Genomic DNA, 17,753 nt, shown 5'->3' with positions numbered 1-17,753 from the left:
GGATCCCTGGCGGAGTTGTCCCTGAGCTGGGCGGGGGGCTTGCATCCGAGGGATCCCTGTGCCGCCGAGCGGCAGGTCGAGCAAACCCCAGGGGACGTCATCTGTGTGTCCTGGGCCGGTTTCGGTTTTCGGATTCGCTTGGTCTTCTTCGAGCCGCGTGGGTGTTCCCGGGACTGGCTCCTTCGTGTAAAAACAAACTCATCGTTAGCCTTTTAAATCGTTGGGGATTAACTAGAGTCTCTCCCACCTCGCCTTTGCACCCCTAGATTACTGATACTCCGGGACACTGGTGACCCTCAGTTAATCACTTTTTTCCCATGGGCTTAAGGGCCGTCCGGAAGGGGCTCTGGAATGTTGATCCGACGCCAGAAGCAAGCCAGGGAGAAAAATGGAAGTACAAATAGAAATTCACCTGCCTTTCTTTCGAATCCTAAAGAAAGATTGCATCAGCGCATGCATGTTGCTGAAGCACATGTCTTAAATGTAGACTCTGTCGTTGCAGTGAAGAACTTTATAGAAAAAACATTCTTTGGGGTTTAGGGCTTGTTGATGGTGCAAGTTGGTTCTTGCTATCTTAATTTGACCTTCATTTGGAAAGTAGTGTAAGTCATGCGTGCTCAGTCACCTCCGACTCTTAGCGACCCTGTGGAGCCCGCCAGGCTCCTCCGTCCAGGGAAGAATACAGGAGTGGGTTGCCATTTCCTTCTCCAGGGTATCTTCCCGACTTAGGGATCAAACCCATGTCTCTTGCATTGCAGGCGGATTCTTTACCCACTGAGCCACCTGGGAAGCCCTTTGGAAAGCAGGAAAGAATCCAATTATGAAAAATTTTTGTGTGGTTAATGAAATGGTGTTTACACTTGTAACCTCCACCGAGCACCTCAATTCCTCTGGGAGAGAGAGAGAGTATGCCCCCAGAGGTGGTATGTTGGGAGGTCTCATTTTAGATTTTTAGGCCTGCAGGCTCATTCCCTTCCCCAGAAACATTTTTGAGAAGGTGCCTTGGGCTAAAGTAATATTGGGCCCAATATTCCAACTCAAATGCAGAGGATATTCTGGAACCCTCAGAAACACTTTTTTTTTGGGTCTCTTCCCACCCCCAAATTACTCCTTTTGGAAGAAATGCTGAAGAGACCTGCCAGTCATTTTCAGTGAAATGGGGGTCTCACTTACATAGGTCTACTCATCAGCTTTAAAGTACAAAAACTCAGCTTTGTGAAAACACAGGGATGTTTAAGCACCTGTACTAGGTCAGGCTTTCCAGGTAGCACAGAGGTAAAGAACCCACCTCCCAACAAGAAGATGCGGGTTTGATCCCTGGGTCAGGAAGTTCCCCCTGGAGAAGGAAATGGCAACCCACTCCAGTCTTCTTGCCTGGAAAATCCCATGGACAGAGGAGCCTGGCAGGCTGCAGTCCATGGGGTCACAAAAGAATCAGACATGCCTTAGTGACTAAACAACAACAACAATGGACTCAAGTCACCACCAAATACACAAGAGACTCAGATATAAACCCAAATGCTAGTGCACCGATTTACTGTAAGAAGTATTATTATTGAAAGAGCTGGGCCCTCAAGTGCACTAGTCAGTGGGCCTCTTTTTTATTTTTACTTTTGGTTGCACTGGGTGGCATGTGGGATCTTAATTCACTGACCAGAGCTTAAACCTGTGTCCCCTGTATTGGAAGTACAGAGTCATAACCACTGGATTGCCAGGGAAATCCCAGTGGCTCTCATATTTTTCCTTATTTTTGAAGCCTTGACAGAAGGTTGGGCCTCGAGTCCGTATTCAATAAGTATGGATGTTTATTGAAGGTTGATTCCAAACTGAATGTTTATTTGTATTTTCTTCCTTTGCTCAATTTCACTACAACTACATTTAAAGACGGAACAAACAAACAAAAAAAAGACGGAACATTTTTTGCTAGTGTTAACGTTTGTTTGCTTTTTTGTTAGATTTGCTAGAGAAGCAGGGAGGAAACAGTTTCCTCTGGGATTAACATACCCGCTTCTGAGAGTTATAGCCCATCAGGGGTTTCAAGTGGGTTTGTCTACAATGGAGTCATAAATCTTGGAGAACTGTCTAGAAGAAGCTCCTTTAAGCCATGCTGAATAATGAGGCACATGTCTACTCTTGATGGCTTTTTCTTTTTCTAGATCTTATGACACTCATTCCCCAGGGGCTATAGACTGAATATTTGTGTCCCCCAAAGTTCATATACTGAAACATATTCCCCAGTGTGAGGCCATTTGGAGGTGGGTCCTTTTGGAGATGCTTAGGTCATGAGGATGGAGCCCTTATGAATGAGTTTAATGCCCTTATAAAAAAGAAAACCAGAGAGCTCTCTCCCTGCTTGCTTCCACCGTGTGAAGGCACAGTGAGGAGATGGCTGTCCTCCGGCACCTACCAGACACTGAATCAGCTGGTGCCTTGATCTTGGAATTTCCAGCCTCCAGAATTGTGAGAAATACATTTCTATTGTTTATAAGCCCCCCGGTGTGAGTTAGTCTGGTATAGTAGCTCGAATGGACCAAGACACAAGGCCTTCTGCAGTTCATTTGCCTATCAGAAGCATGACCCTGAATTTCCGTTTTTCTCTTTCCATCCAATCATCATCGAGTCTGTAGATGGCATCACCTCGGTATTCATTGTTTATGGGTATCCTCTCTTTCTTCAGTACCACCAGCCTAGTCCAGGTCATCCTTGTCCCTCACATGGACCCTGGAAACAGCCTCTTAGGTTGTTCATGTCCAATCCATTGCCCAAATGGTGGCCAGAGTGACCATTTTCAAGCACAAGTGGGCCATGTCCTCTCTCTGGTTAGAATGCTTGAATGGCTCCCCATCGCCCTTTTTATCTCCAAATCCAACACTCATTGGCCTGGTGTGTAAAAGACCCTTCTTCCACTCTCTCTGATGCCCACTCTTTGCTGGCTCTGCTGGACTACATCATGAGCACACTACCTCCTCAACCTTCTTCGCCACTGCTGACAGGTCCCACACTCTTTGCCTGGCTGACTCCTCTCCATCTCCAGGTATCACCTTTGGTATCACTTTCCTTTGCCTTCCTAGTCTGGATCATGTGTCCTTTCTAGATGCTCCCATACAAATCCTGGGGCACCCTATCAAGTGCACTGCATTGCAATTGCTTGCCTGATGGTCTGACTTGCTATGCACTGAGTTTCTTGAGCCTAGGAGCAGAATCTCAATCGACACTGAGTCCCCAGCCTCGAGCACAGTGCCTGGCAATTAAAAGTTGTAAAAACAATGATTGTAATGGTGGCCAAGTGGCAAGCATTTACTGAATGCCAAGTACTGTGGTATGAGCTTTATGTGGATAATCTCATTTAATCTTTGTGATAGTGAATGTAATCCCCTTGCAGGAATGAAGGATCTAGATGTTAAGAACATTGTAGGAAACCAATCACCAGCGTCCTTTGCAGACTGACTAAGCTGATGAAAGTTGTCTTGCCCAAGGTCACATCTCCTTCTCAGGGCAGCCAGGATCCGGTGGCTGTTTGACTGAGGGGCATCAGGACCCTGTCCTTTGGGTTCAACTCGAGGCATTGCTAACGTGCTCTCCCAGCTCCAGAGCATGCCCCTGGGGTGGGCTGCTACTTGCTTGGGACTGCATCCCAGCTCAGCTTCTCCCTCTGCCCAGTCATGCTTCCTGGTCTCATTTTTACTGGTGTTACTCTTAGGAGGATCCCTTCATAAAATCCTGTTGGCCAATTTCTCTCTCGCCATCTGCTTCTCAAGGAACTAATCCTGGAACAATCCTCCCAGTGGCCTAATGTATACTTATTACTAAGATTCTCCTCAATTAAGTTTAAAGACACTAGGTAACTTGCTCAGTGTCCCAAAGCTCATGACTTGGAGAGGCAGGATTTGAACTCAGTCAATTGACTCTAGAGCCTATGCTTCTAACCAGGCACTCGATAAATCCAGTCAGTGAATCGATGGCTTATTTTCCACGAGTCACCAAGGTAAAAAATATTTAGTTCCTGTCCTTCCCTAGTAGCTAAGATGGTAAAAAATTTGCCTGCAATGTGGGAGACCTGGGTTCCATCCCTCGGCTGGAAAGATCCCCTGGAGAAGGAAATAGCAACCCTCTCCGGTATCCTTGTCTGGAGAATCCCTATGGACAGAGGAGCCTGGCGAGCTACAGTCCATGGGGTCTCAAAGAGTCAGGCACGCCCGAGTGACTAACATCCAGAAACAGAGCTTTGTGCATATAATCTTCTCAACGCCAAGGAAACCAGGGCAGCAGCGGACGGCTGTGGATGATCACAGCCTGTCCTGTCAACGGCGTGGACGCGCTTGGCTGACTCATAGTGCAGGTCACTGAGAAGGGACTCAAGCCCAGCTCTAATGGTGAGTTCTAAATGACAATGTCACCTGAAAGGTCTCTATGTCTGGATGATTTAATCCATTTCTAATGGAACACATGAGCTGGCGTAGAACAGCCAGTTCTCCCTGACCTGTGCAAAATGCTGATTATCCCAAGTTGTTTTTGTTTGCTTTGGGATGTGTTCAGAGATCAACACATGCAGCCGTGCACAGCTTCACCAGCCAGGGCCTCCCAAGGGGACCCTTCCACTATGGGCAGCCTAGACTAGGGGAGGCCAGGGCCATTAGGATGGAAGGTCTGGTCTCTTGGAATGTCCTGATGGTCAGGTTCATTGGGAGGGGGCCACAGGCAGGAGGTAGAGAGGGGAGAGAGGAATAGATAGCTGGTCTGGTTCTGCTGTAGAGACCTCGAGAATAAGCTCTAGATATATGCCCTGCAGAGGGGGAGGGGAAATCAATATGGTTTAGCTCAAAGTTTCAGATTTCAGCACTAACTTTGCATCTGTTTGTTATTAAAAGTTAAAGTCTGTGCCTGCTCCAGCCCAGCCGCCCTGTGCTCTCTGACCTCCTGAGGCAGGTACATCCTGTTCCAGGCAGCTGGGCCTTTAATCATAAACTATTCTGTTTTGCTATTTAACTGTCTATGTTCTTCCCTGAAAGGATGGCAGGAGCCTTGGAAATGGGGACTCTAGTGTTAAAATCTAATTTTTTTAAATATCAGGCACTGGTGCTGAGCACCCCAGGACCTGATCTTATTTATTGCACTCGGCGATTCTAGGAGGCATTAAGCCCATTGCATGGAGGAGGACACAGGTTTAGAGACGGTGAGTAACTTGCACATATTCACATAGTTGATCGGCAGGTAGAATAAGGGTTTGAAATGAAATCTGTCTGATTCAACAGCCTGTGCTTCTCCACCCTCAGTGAGACCCAGGTGAGCAGCTGTTCTGGGCTGGATAGGTGGTAGTTGGTGGTTGATAAGTTGTGTCCAACTTTTGCAACCCCATGGACTACAGCCGGCCAGGCTCCTCTGTACATAGGATTTCCCCTGCAAGAATACTGGAGTGGGTTGCCATTTCCTTCTCCAGGGGATCTTCTAGACCCAGCGATCAAACCCGTGTCTCCTGTACTGCAGGCAGCTTCTTTACCTACTGAGCCACCAGGGAAGCCCAGCTTGGATAGTGTTCCTCCCAAATTCATATCCAGCCACAACCTTGGAATGTGACCTTACTTTGCAGATGTATTCAAGTTAAGATGAGGTCAGGGGATTAAGGCAACCCTTAATCCAATGACAAGCGTCCTTATAAGAGGAGAAAAATGTGGATACACAGACACAAACACACAGAGAAATCACCATGTGATGCACCGATGGGAGTGATACCCCTACAAGCCAAGGACTGCCAGCAAACACCAGAAGCTGGGAGAGGTAAGGAAGGATCCTGTCCTGAAACAGTAGATTTCTGTTGTTTTAAGCCATCTAGTTTGTAGTACTTAGTTAAGGCAGCCCCAGGAACCTGACATCGGAGAAGGCAATGGCACCCCACTCCGTACTCTTGCCTGGAAAATCCCATGGATGGAGGAGCCTGGTAGGCTGCAGTCCATGGGGTCGCTAAGAGTTGGACACGACTGAGCGACTTCACTTTCACTTTTCACTTTCATGCATTGGAGAAGGAAATGGCAACCCACTCCAGTGTTCTTGCCTGGAGAATCCCAGGGACGGTGGGGCCTGGTGGGCTGCCGTCTATGGGGTCGCACAGAGTCGGACACGACTGAAGCGACGTGCAGCAGCAGCAGCAGGAACCTGATATAGCATCCATACTCTCAATCTCTATTGCCTGTCCCAAACGTTGCTTCTGTAATCCATAACAAGAACCACCCTTTGGAGCATAATTGACAGATTGTTTCACTTGTCCCTCATTAAGAATAGCCATGCAGACAGGAAGGCTTTCTTAATTCCTTATCATCCCAAATCAGCTTTCCTTGTCTGAGGAATTAGTTCCTTTGTTCTTGTTCAGTTGCTAAGTTGTGTCCAACTCTTTGTGACCCCATGGACTGCAGCACACCAGGCCTCCCTCCTTGTCCTTCACTATCTCCGAGAGTTTGCTCAAACTCATTGAGCAAACTGTCTATTGAGTCAGTGATGCTAACCAACCATCTCATTCTCTGTCACCCCCTTTTCCTCCTGCCCTCAATCTTTCCCAGCATCAGGGAGTATCAGAGTTGATTTCCTTTAGGATTGACCAGTTTGATCTCCCTTGCAAAATACTAAACTCTCAATTCATTTGAAGTTAAACACTTGAATGTGTTTTGAGTTTCTGTATATTGTTTTTATTATTATTATTTATTTGGCTGTGCCCAACCTTAGCTGAAAAAGTTGGCTTAAAACTCAACATTCAGAAAACTAAGATCATGGCATCTGGTCCCATCACTTCATGGCAAATAGATGGGGAAACAATGGAAACAGTGACAAACTTCTTGGGCTCCAAAATCATTGCAGATGGTGACTGCAGCCATGATATTAAAAGACACTTTCTTTCTTGGAAGAAAAGTTATGACCAACCTAGATAGCATATTAAATAGCAGAGACACTGCTTTGCCAACAAAAGTCTTTCTAGTCAAGGCTATGGTTTTTCCAGTAGTCATGTATAGATGTGAGAGTTGGACTATAAAGAAAGCTGAGCGCTGAAGAATTGATGCTTTTGAACTGTGGTATTGGAGAAGATTCTTGAGAGTCCCTTGGACTGCCAGGAGATCCAACCAGTCCATCCTAAAGGAAATCAGTCCTGAATATTCATTGGAAGGACTGATGCTGAAGCTGTAACTCCAATACTTTGGCCACCTGATGCAAAGAACTGACTCATTTGAAAAGACCCCTGATGCTGGGAAAGATTGAAGGCAGGAGGAGAAGGGGATGACAGAAGATGAGATGGTTGGATGGCATCACCGACTCAATGGACACGAGTTTGGATAAACTCCGGGAGTTGGTGATGGACAGGGAGGCCTGGCGTGCTGCAGTCCATGAGGTTGCAAAGAGCTGGACACGACTGAGCGACTGCACTGAACCTCAGCTGTGTCATGTGGGATGTAGTCCCCTGACCAGGAGCAGAGCCTGGGCTCCCTGCAGTGGGAGTGGGAGTTTTTGCCACTGGATCACCAGGGACGTCCCCTAAGTGTATTTTTAAATGAGTTTTTTTTCTTTTCCTTTCACCTATCAAATTCTCCAAATCTTAGGGTCAGGTTGCAGTGATGTTATTCTAACCATCAATGAACTGATAGTTTAATCAAGCCAAAAACAGAATAGAAATGGAGGAAGGGGGTGAAAAATGCCTAGTTACCTAAGTATTCATTCACTCCACCAAACACTTGAGGGCCAGTCTCTAGGATCATAATGATGGATGAAATGTGGGCTCAGTCCCCTTTGTGTAGGTGAGAACCTCATGAACAGTTAAATCACATAACAAAACAGTAAAAATGCTGTGGCAGAGAATAAAATGTTCTAAGAGCTAGAAAGACAGAGAAATCAACCAAGACATGAATCTGAGATGGCTTCAGGGAGCTTTGGACATTTATACTGGAAAAAAAATTATTTTTTAGTGGGTAATACATTTGCCTGCTTACACATCTCCAAAGGGCACCCGAGGAAACTATTTTCATTTGCTAGGGTTGCTGTAACAAAGTACTAGAAACTGGATGGTTTAGAACAATGGAAATGTACTGTCTCATAGATCTGCTAGCTAGAAGTCCAAGATCAAGATGTCTGCTGGGTTGATAGCTCCTAAGAATTGCAAGGGAAAAAAATCTGTTCCCATGCCTCTCTCCTGGCTTCTAACAATTTGCTGAGAATGACTTCAATCTCTGTCTTCATCATCAGTGTTTTCCGTATGCCTGTGTGGGCCCAAATGTTCCCTTTGTATAAGGATACATGGCCTATTGGACTAGGGGCCCACACTGCTCCTCCTGTGACTTCATCTTAGCTAATTGCATCTGCAATGACCCTATTACCAAATAAGGTCTTGTTTTGAGATACTGAGGATAAGGGCTTCTGCAAATAACTTTTGGGAGTCACAATTCAACCCATAACAGTACTAAGAAAAAAGGTAAATCTCATTATTTTTCTCAGATGTTCCCAAGTCTGCTGGGTTCTGGCTGCCAAATCCCTGCAACCAATATCTCCAGGGGTCCTCCATGCATTTCCCAGCATGTATGTGCATTCTTCCCACACACAAATTCTAGCACATCTCATGCACTGGCAACCTCCTTATTCTTTTCACTTAATACCCTGTGAAATTTTCCACATCAGTCCACACAGACCTTCCTTATTTCCTTAAGTGGCTGTGCAATAGGCTATAATTTATTTCACTGGAACCCTGTTAATAGACCTTTTGAGATCTATTACAAACAACAGCACAATGTATATTCTTGGGCACACGTCATTTTGCATGAATGTACAAGTACATCTATTAATACCTGGAGGTGGAAGTGCTTGGTCATCGAACCGGTGCATTTTGAGATGTTTTACCAAATTGTTCTCCAAGGAGGTCAGAAAAGGTCAGCCTTGCCCCAACTGTGTTCACAGTGCCTGCTTCCCTGCAATCTTTCCAGACTGTGTACCTTACTTTCCGATCTTTGCCAATCTGGTATATTCCCTTTGTACTTTAAATTTGCATTTATATTATTATGAGCAGAATCGAGCATCTTTTCATCTGTCTAAGAGATATTTGGTATTCTTTTTCTTTGAACAGCCTGTACCTATCCTTTGCCCATTTTTCTGCTGGAACTGAGGAGGAATGAAAAGGATTTTTACAGATGCGGAAAGACGGAATTTTAAAAGGGACTGGATAATTGTGGGGCACAGGAAGATGAGGACTGGCATTGAAAAATAGCTTGAGAACCTACCACCTCTGCAGTTGCTGGAGATATCTGGGCCAGGCCTTTCCTCCTCCTCCAGCCTGAGCGACAGCCTGCTCAGGTACCAAGGGGAAGTCTGGAAATTATATTCTAGGTCTAGAATTGCAGATTTGAGCTTGGACTGTGAATTGTCTGAGAAATCACTAGGCCCCTCCTCTGAGCCTGGTTTATCTCCAACGGGTTGATTAAAGTTGGTGGAGGGGAGGTGGGGGCATAAGAGGTTGGACTCATAGCTTGAATTAGTAACCGATTTAGGAGAGAGGTAAAGCCTGAAATACGTCCTAACAAGACAGTCAGAGGCCAAGTTCAGAAATTCCTCCCTAGGCCACAACATGCTTTTGTGTTGTTGTTCTCTGTCTTTATTTTCCTGGGAGGTATGACTGAGGATGTCTGAAGAGCTGTTTTCAGAACAGAGAAAGGATCAAGCTATGCTTTGGTGTCTCTGCAGTTACGTGGTTTGTACTCTGGAAATCAGGCAGATGTCAGTCACACACCCTCTATTGTTTCTAGAAGGTGCACGAGGTGGCTTCCAGAGGGTCTGTCAGGTATCATTGTTCCATTCTTCCATTCTTGGTGGATTTATTGACAGCAGTCCCTGGGCTTGGCCCTGTTCCCACAGACTCAGACATGTAGAAGCTGACCTGTGCCTTCCAAAATGTTAGACCCTAATTAGAGGAATAAGAGTACTGTGATGGCTAATTGTCTGGGTCAACTTGGCTGGGCCACAGAGCCCAGATACCTGGTCAAACATTCTGGATGTTTCTGTAAAGATGTGTCTTGGATGAGATGAAGGTTTAAAAATAGTGGACTTGGAGTAAAGCAGATTGCCCTCCATAATGTGAGTCGACCCTGTCTAATCTACTGAAGGTCTTAATCAGAACGAAAAGTGATGTCCCCCTGAGCAAGAGGGAGAGCTGCGGCAGACTGCACTTGGACTAAAACTCTTTACTGGGCCCCCAGCCTGCTGGCCTACCCTGAAGCTTTTGGACTTGCCTTTCCACAATTGTGTGAACCAATTCCTTAAAATAAATGTCTTTCTGTGCCTCTCTCCTCTGTCTCACTCTGTAGATAGATAGGCAGATAGATAGCTGGATAGATGGACTCTGTTGGTCCTGTTTGTCTGGAGAACTCTGACTAATGTAATGACTGTGGGTTGTGTGGCCCTCCAGGCAGTATCTGACTTAGCCCAGGTGGAAAGAGATGCTGGAAAGGGGCCTCGGGAGTCAGGGGGGCCTTGAGCAGAACCTGGAGAGCTGAGGAGGATTCTGAAGCAAGGTCAAGTCTGAGTAGGTGCAAGAAGGGGGAAGGGCCTTCTGGGAGGGTAACACCAAGAGGAAAGCAGTGGCGTGAGACCCACGCAGGAGACACGATGGAGACACGGGGCTCCTGGCTCCAGGCCCCTTCTCCTCTGCAGCTGTCAGATGAACTGGACCTTGTTAGTGGAAGTATGTGCTTAATGTCTGACTCCATCTTAGGCTGGAAACTGGTATTTTCTGAGCATGCGTATTCCCCACGCCTGCCTAGATCCTTCACGAGTCAGTGTTAAATAAATATTTATGGAGTGAAGGCATTCACTTCATCCTCATATTGAATTATAATCTATGGAAGAATGAATTCCCAACCTTGTTCCAAAAGGGGTCAAGAAATTGGCAGTGATGGTTAAGAGAATTACTTTGTCCCACTGGGGAGATAATTTTATTTCTTTCTTTACAAAAAATGTACTCGTGAACAACTCAGACAATGCAGACAAATAGAAAATAGAACTGTAGTCCCGCTGCCTGGAAATGAGATAGAAATTAAATAACATTAAATCACCCTTAACTGCCAAAATAATGCCATTTGCAGCAACATGGATGGTCCTAGAGGTTGTCATACTGAGTGAAGTAAGCCAGACAGAGAGAGACAAATATCATGTATCACTTACATGTGGAATCTAAAAAACGGTACAAATGAACTTATTTACAAAACAGAAATAGGGTCACAGATGGAGAAAATGAATTTACAGTTACCAAAAGGGGTGAAAGTGGGGGAGGGATAAATTGAGAGATTGGGATTGGCATATATGCACTAATATATATGAAATAGATAACTAATAAGGACCTACTGTATAGCACAGGGAAGTCTACTCAATACTCTATAATGACCTATATGGGAAAAAAATCTAAAAAAGAGTGGATATATGTATAACTGATTCACATTGCTGTACAGCAGCAGCTAGCACAACATTGTAAATTAACTATACTTCAGTTAAAAACAAATAATTTTTTTGGCCATGCAGCATGTGGGATCTTAGTTCCCTGACCAGGGATCAAACCCAAGTCCCCTGCGGTGGAAGAGTCTTAACTACTGAACTGCCAGGGAAGTCTCCTCTCTAACAAAAGTTTTTAAAAAATCACCATTCTTGTTATTATTGCCACATCGTCAGAATTTTCCTTGCTCTTGAAACAGGACTGTCGTATTCATTGCGCATCTACTGCTGTTAGGAATTGAAAACAAAGGTAAAGACAGACACAGGGGTTCCCTGCCTTCTAGGAGGGTTGGGCAGATTAGAGAGCGTCTCACGGAATCTAAGCTCTTCCCAGCTTGGGTGTTCCTGGGCGGCCTCTTGGCTGCTGCACACAGTCTTTTGTTGTTGCTGCGCTTGAATACACATTTTCTTTTCCCCTTCCAAGGCTGTGGGGAACAGACCTCTCAGGGCATTTCTCTGGAGCCATTTCCATTTTATACAAAATGGGTGTTCAGTTTGAAGGACCCTTTTCATTTTTTTCCTTAGATCTCTCTGGAAACTCAGCCTCTTTAGTTTAATGTTTTTTGGGGGGAGGGTATCATTTTTGTGTTTAAAGGTCGAATTCTTCTACTGGGCAGCAACTATTCACCCTGACAGGCCAAGCTGGTTTAGTTTTTTATCACTCTTCACTCACCAAAAGATGCATTATCCTCAGTAAATAGAGGGGAATAATTAGCAGCATTTCCTTTGTTTTTGTTTGGATTTATTTCAGTGGTGTTCATTTTGGGTACATAAATAATAAATAAGATGCACCATTGTTTGAAAATGTGCTTTAAATTTTAAGCTCATGTATAAATGAAGCATTTCATCCAATGTCTTAATCTGTTATTTCTCGGCATTCTTTAGGGTTGTTCTTATAGGTGTAGGCTAGAGCTTAGCTCCCCCTGTACCTAGGAAAGGGCTTCCCTTATGGCTTAGCTGGTAAAGAATCTGCCCGTAATGCGGGAGACCTGGGTTCAATCCCTGGGGTGGGAAGATCCCCCAGAGAAGGGAAAGGCTATCCACTCCAATATTCTGGCCTGGAGAATTCCAGTCTATACAGCCCATGGGGTCACAAAAACTTGGACACAACTGAGCCACTTTCACCTAGGAAAAATCTGTTTTAGTTTTCCAAAATTTTTTTGTTTCCCAGATTAATTTTATTCATTTTACCCATCGAGCTATCCCATACTGTTTTTTGGCCAGAAGATACCAAGACCTACTTGGGAACTGGAGCAGGCACTTTTTACCTTCACAGTATCTATCTGCAACCTGCGCTCTCTGAAACAGGCCTGGTGGGCCCCTGGGAGTCCATACTGTGTTCCTTACCCACAGTGCTAGGCTGGTAAAGGTGCATTTGAAAGCTGGGAAAGGATTTCCCTGGCAGTCCAGTGGCCAAGACTCTGAGCTTCCAGCGCAGGGGGCACAGGTTCCATCCCTGGTCGGGGAACTAGGACCCCACATGCCATGTGGCGTGGCCAAAAAAATATCCCCTTAAAACAAAACAAAAAAACCCAAACCACTTTATAATGTAAAAAAATAACAAATTTTAAAATATTAAAAAAATAGAACACATATTTAAAAAAAGAAAGTTGGGAAAAGCATTTGCTAGTTATTAGCAGCTCATGGTCCCTGCCAACAGCAGGCAAGTCCCAGAGACAAGGGAGGCCAAGCTATGCTCAAGCTGGACTCCATCCCCAACCTCATGTGGGAGAGGAGGCCAGCAGTTAGGTTTCTTTCTTGTCCATATAAAAAGCAGAAGGAAGAAAAAAAAGCAGAACTAGGTTTTGTGATTAGAATTTTAAAATTTGTATTGTATGTGGACAGGAAAGAGGACTGAACGAACAGCCCCTAAATGACTTGCCTGCTCTGATTTTGCGATGGGGCGGCCTGTCCTCAGCCTGCTGGTTTCTAGACAGTGTGTCTCCTCTTCCTCACCGCTACCCACACAGAGCAAGAGAGGCCAAAGTGAATCAAGGCTCTGAGAACGGCATGGGCAGAAGAGGCTTAGTTCCCAGGAAATGCCACATCTGTTCATTCATTCACAATTCTTGAAATATGTATTGAGTAGTCATTATGGACCGTGCACCACGCCAAGCTCTGGGGATGTTCCATGAACAGCACAAATTCTAGACCAAGTTCCCACATGGGCAGGAAGGTTGTACAGATAAGAATTTAGTCACAATTGTTAACACGAAGAAGGAACAGCCATCCTAGCCCAGAAGTTAGGAAGGCATCTTTGAGGAAGTCACACATCAGCTGGTCCTTGCTGGGTGAGTAGGAGTTGGCAGGGCTGAGGACTGCGGAGGAGCCGGTCTACAGTATGTGTGAAGGTCTGTGTTAAGGAACCTTCAGGAAAGGAAACAAGGCCAGTGTGGTGGGTGTGTGGTGGCACGGGGCTCCGCTGTGAAGTGAGCTGGGCCTGATCTTGTAGGGCCATCAAGGACTCTCTAGGATGTGGGACCTACGGTAAGGACAATGGGAGCCATTTGCAGAATTTTAAGTGAGGAGTAATCCGATTTGTCAATGGCACCCCACTCCAGCACTCTTGCCTGGAAAATCCCATGGACGGAGAAGCCTGTTAGGCTGCAGTCCATGGGGTTGCTAGGAGTCGGACACGACTGAGCGACTTCCCTTTCACTTTTCACTTTCATGCATTGGAGAAGGAAATGGCAACCCACTCCAGTATTCTTGCCTGGAGGATCCCAGAGATGGTGGAGCCTGGTGGGCTGCCATCTGTGGGGTCGCACAGAGTCGGACACGACTGAAGCGACTTAGCATAGCATTAGCATTTATTTACGTTTGGTTGTGGTAGGTCTTCATTGCTGTGCAGGGACTTTCTCTCGTTGCAGTGAGTCGCGACTTTCTGTAGTTGCGACTCTTCCTTGCAGTGCACAGGCTTCTCACTGCGGTGGTTTCTCTGATGGAGCACGGGCTCTCAGCGTACAGGTCCGTAGTTGCAGCCTGTGGGCTCTAGAGCACAGGCTCAGTGGTTGTGACAGTTGGGCTTAGTTTTTCTGAGGCAAGTAGAATCTTCCCAGACCAGGGATCAAACCCGAGTCTCCTGCTTTGGCAGCGGATTCCTAACCACTGGGCCACAAGGAAAGTCCCAGATTTGTGTTTTTAAGAAATCTTTCGGCTGCCATATGGAGAATATCTTGTAGGAGGGCAAGGTTGGAGGTCAGGGGACTAATTAGGAGGCCAATATGAGCACTTAAGTGAGAGATGGTGCTGCTGGGCCTAGAAGAGGGATAATAGTAATGAAAATTAGGTTTGATTGAATGTATAACTAAGTACCAGGCACCTGCATGATTTCATTCAAGCCTCACAAACGCCTGTGAAGTTAGGTGTCATTATTATTGCTGTTGCATTTTTTAAAGATATTTTTTGATATGGACCATTTTAAAAGTCTTGAATTTGTTACAAAATTGCTTCTGTTTTATGTTTTGGTTTTGGGCCCCAAGGCATGTGGGGTCTTAGCTCCCCGCCCAAGGATCAGACTCGCACTCCCTGCATTGGAAGGTGAAGTCTTAACCACTGGACTGCCAGGGAAGTCATTATTATTGTTGTTTTATAGAGAACACTGAGGCTCAGAGAGGTTAAGAAAGTTGCCCAAGGTCACACAGTTGGCGAATGGAGAGTCAAGATTGGAACCTGGGCACTTTGAGTCAACATTTGACCTTACCCAAGGTCACAGAGTAGAAAGTGTCAGAGTCAGGATATAAGCCCAGGCAGGTCCATCTGGTCAAAGCTATGGTTTTTCCAGTAGTCATGTACAGATGTTATAGTTGGACCATAAAGAAGGCTAAGCACTGGAGAACTGATGTTTTCAAATTGTGGTGCTAAAGAAGACTCTCGAGAGTCCTTTGGACTGCAAAAAGATCAAGACAGTCAATCCTAAAGGAAATCAACCCTGAATATTCATTGGAAGGACTGATGCTGATGTTGAAGCTCCAATACTTTGACCACCTGATGCAAAGAGCTAACTCACTGGAAAAGACTCTGATGCTGGGAAAGATTGAAGGCAACAGAAGGGAGCAGCAGAGGATGAGATGGTGAGATAGTGTCACTGACTCAGTGGACACGAATTTGAGCAAGCTCCAGGAGATAATGAAGGACAGGGGAGCCTGGCATGCTGCAGTCCATGGGGTTGCAAAGAGTCAGACACGACTTAGTGACTGAGCAACAACAACAAGCTGGCTGTTAACCATATTAACAGGGGGCAGGCTCTTAACCGTGGACCATGCAGCTTCCAGGAGCTTCTACCACGTACTGGTCCTCCTACCCAGGGCCAGGCTTCAACAAAGCAACCCTCACTCCAAGTGAAAGCCCAGAAATAAAATTGGCCCTCAGACATTTAAAGTATAAAACTTGTGACTGGCATCTTTGGACCTAAGTTCATGTATGTAGAAATCGTGAATCTGCTATAAGCTGTTTTTTAGCATGGCCTGAGCTTCTGAAAGCGTTACTTTCCAGACATTATTTTCTGAATTGGTTGGGAGGCTTTTTGTAGAAGGAGGACAAGTTATCTGATGAGGAGTCCACAGGGAGACTTTTCTCAGGTTTCTGATGACATCATTCCATTATGTAGAGGTTGCCTTCTTGGTGTTGCAAAAAAGCTTTGCTTAATTTGGATGCCTATGGAATTATATTTGGAGCGATTGCTATTAAAGGAAACCAGCGGAAGGGCAGTTCCTCGTAAGCATGGATATCTCTGTATAAAGGAGACCACAGCTTTCCACAAAGCATATACAACCCCTTGTGATCTAGAACCTGAAGGAGGTGGATACTCCTGTGCTTAAGTGTTAGTCATTCAGTCATGGCCGACTCTTTGCAAACCCATGGACTGTAGCCCGCCAGGCTCTTCTGTCCATGGAATTCTCCCAGGCAAGAATACTGGAGTGGGTTGCCATTTCCTTCTCCAGGGGATCTTCTGGACCCAGGGATTGAACCCAGGTCTCCTGCATTGGCGGGAGGATTATTTACCATCTGAGCCCCCAGGGGGAAGGTAATGTGTTTAAACAATCCTTCAAAGGAAATGTCAGCCCCTGGAGCCACCCACAGAAGTCATTCCTATTTCAGAACCTTCCAGAACTTCCCACTACTCTCAGGGAAGAACCCAAGAACTTCACCAAGGCTCCATACCTGTCACAGCTAAACTTGCCAGCTTCTCTCTACCTTCTAGCCCCACTACGGAGTCTCACCTCCCTCCCTTCTACCCCCCCCTCAGATATCCTATACGGGTCCCTTCTTGCCAGAAATGTCCTTTTCCCTTCCCTTCATGTGGATCCTTTCCATCTCATCCTTCAAGATCCTGCAGAAGGGTCTTAGGAAACTTTCTCCACTTGACCCAAGTACTACTAACATAGCTTTATTATTTGTTGTTGTTATTTAGTTGCTCTGCTGCTGCTGCTGCTGCTAAGTCACTTCAGTCATGTCTGACTCTGTGTGACCCCATAGATGGCAGCCAACCAGGCTCCCCCATCCCTGGGATTCTCCAGGCAAGAACACTGGAGTGAGTTGCTATTTCCTTCTCCAATGCATGAAAGTGAAAAGTGAAAGTGTTAGTCACTCAGTCTTGTGACTCTTTGCAACCCCATGGACTGCAGCCTACCAGGCTTCTCCGTCCATGGGATTTTCCAGGCAAGAGTACTGGAGTCGGGTGCCATTGCCTTCTCCAATGCATGAAAGTGAAAAGTGAAAGTGAAATCGCTCAGTCATGTCCAATTCTTTTCGACCCCATGGACAGCAGCACACCAGGCTTCCCTGTCCTTCACCATCTCCTGGAGTTTTATTATACACAAATTATAATTATTTGGTTATGGGTGTCTTTCTCTTTAAACAGAGAGGCCAGGGATCAACTTATTAGTCTTCATTTTTCTTCCTTCTCATCTGTGGCCCTTCTGTCCAGCACAGCACCTGTTAAGCGATACTAGGCAGATTACCCTTCCCGAACTCTGACTCCACCCTCCTCCAACCTCACTTTAGCAAGACTGTCCTGACCACAGACTAATGTCTATGCTGAAGTGTCTATGTTTTGGACCATGTGAAACTTGACTTCCCTATGTGTCGGAGCTAGGAGTGGATCCCCAGAACACAATTCAATGGCTGGCATGTGACCTGCAATGACCTGAGGGAAAATGATGAACCAAGCCCTCAGGCTCTGCTTTTAGGAATGTGAAGTAAGAAACAGCATTGGCAGAAGACGGGGTGTGACTGAGTCACATGAA

The 17,753-nt window shown here is 45.7% G+C and overlaps 1 long non-coding RNA gene across 1 annotated transcript in view; it reads left to right on the top strand.

The window, feature by feature from the left end:
• The first annotated feature begins 3,147 nt into the window (after positions 1-3,147).
• Positions 3,148-17,753, top strand: part of LOC101905098 (uncharacterized) — a 42,581-nt gene continuing 27,975 nt past the window's right edge. Inside the window, exon 1 of the long non-coding RNA XR_009493010.1 lies at positions 3,148-5,173. This is a non-coding gene — a long non-coding RNA (uncharacterized lncRNA). The remainder of the gene's footprint in view (positions 5,174-17,753) is intronic.

Source organism: Bos taurus, chromosome 26 (genome assembly GCF_002263795.3).
Source record: "Bos taurus isolate L1 Dominette 01449 registration number 42190680 breed Hereford chromosome 26, ARS-UCD2.0, whole genome shotgun sequence".
NCBI lineage: Eukaryota > Metazoa > Chordata > Mammalia > Artiodactyla > Bovidae > Bos > Bos taurus.
The sequence above is the reverse complement of the archived record's forward strand: the minus strand, read 5'-3'. Positions and strand labels throughout refer to the sequence as shown.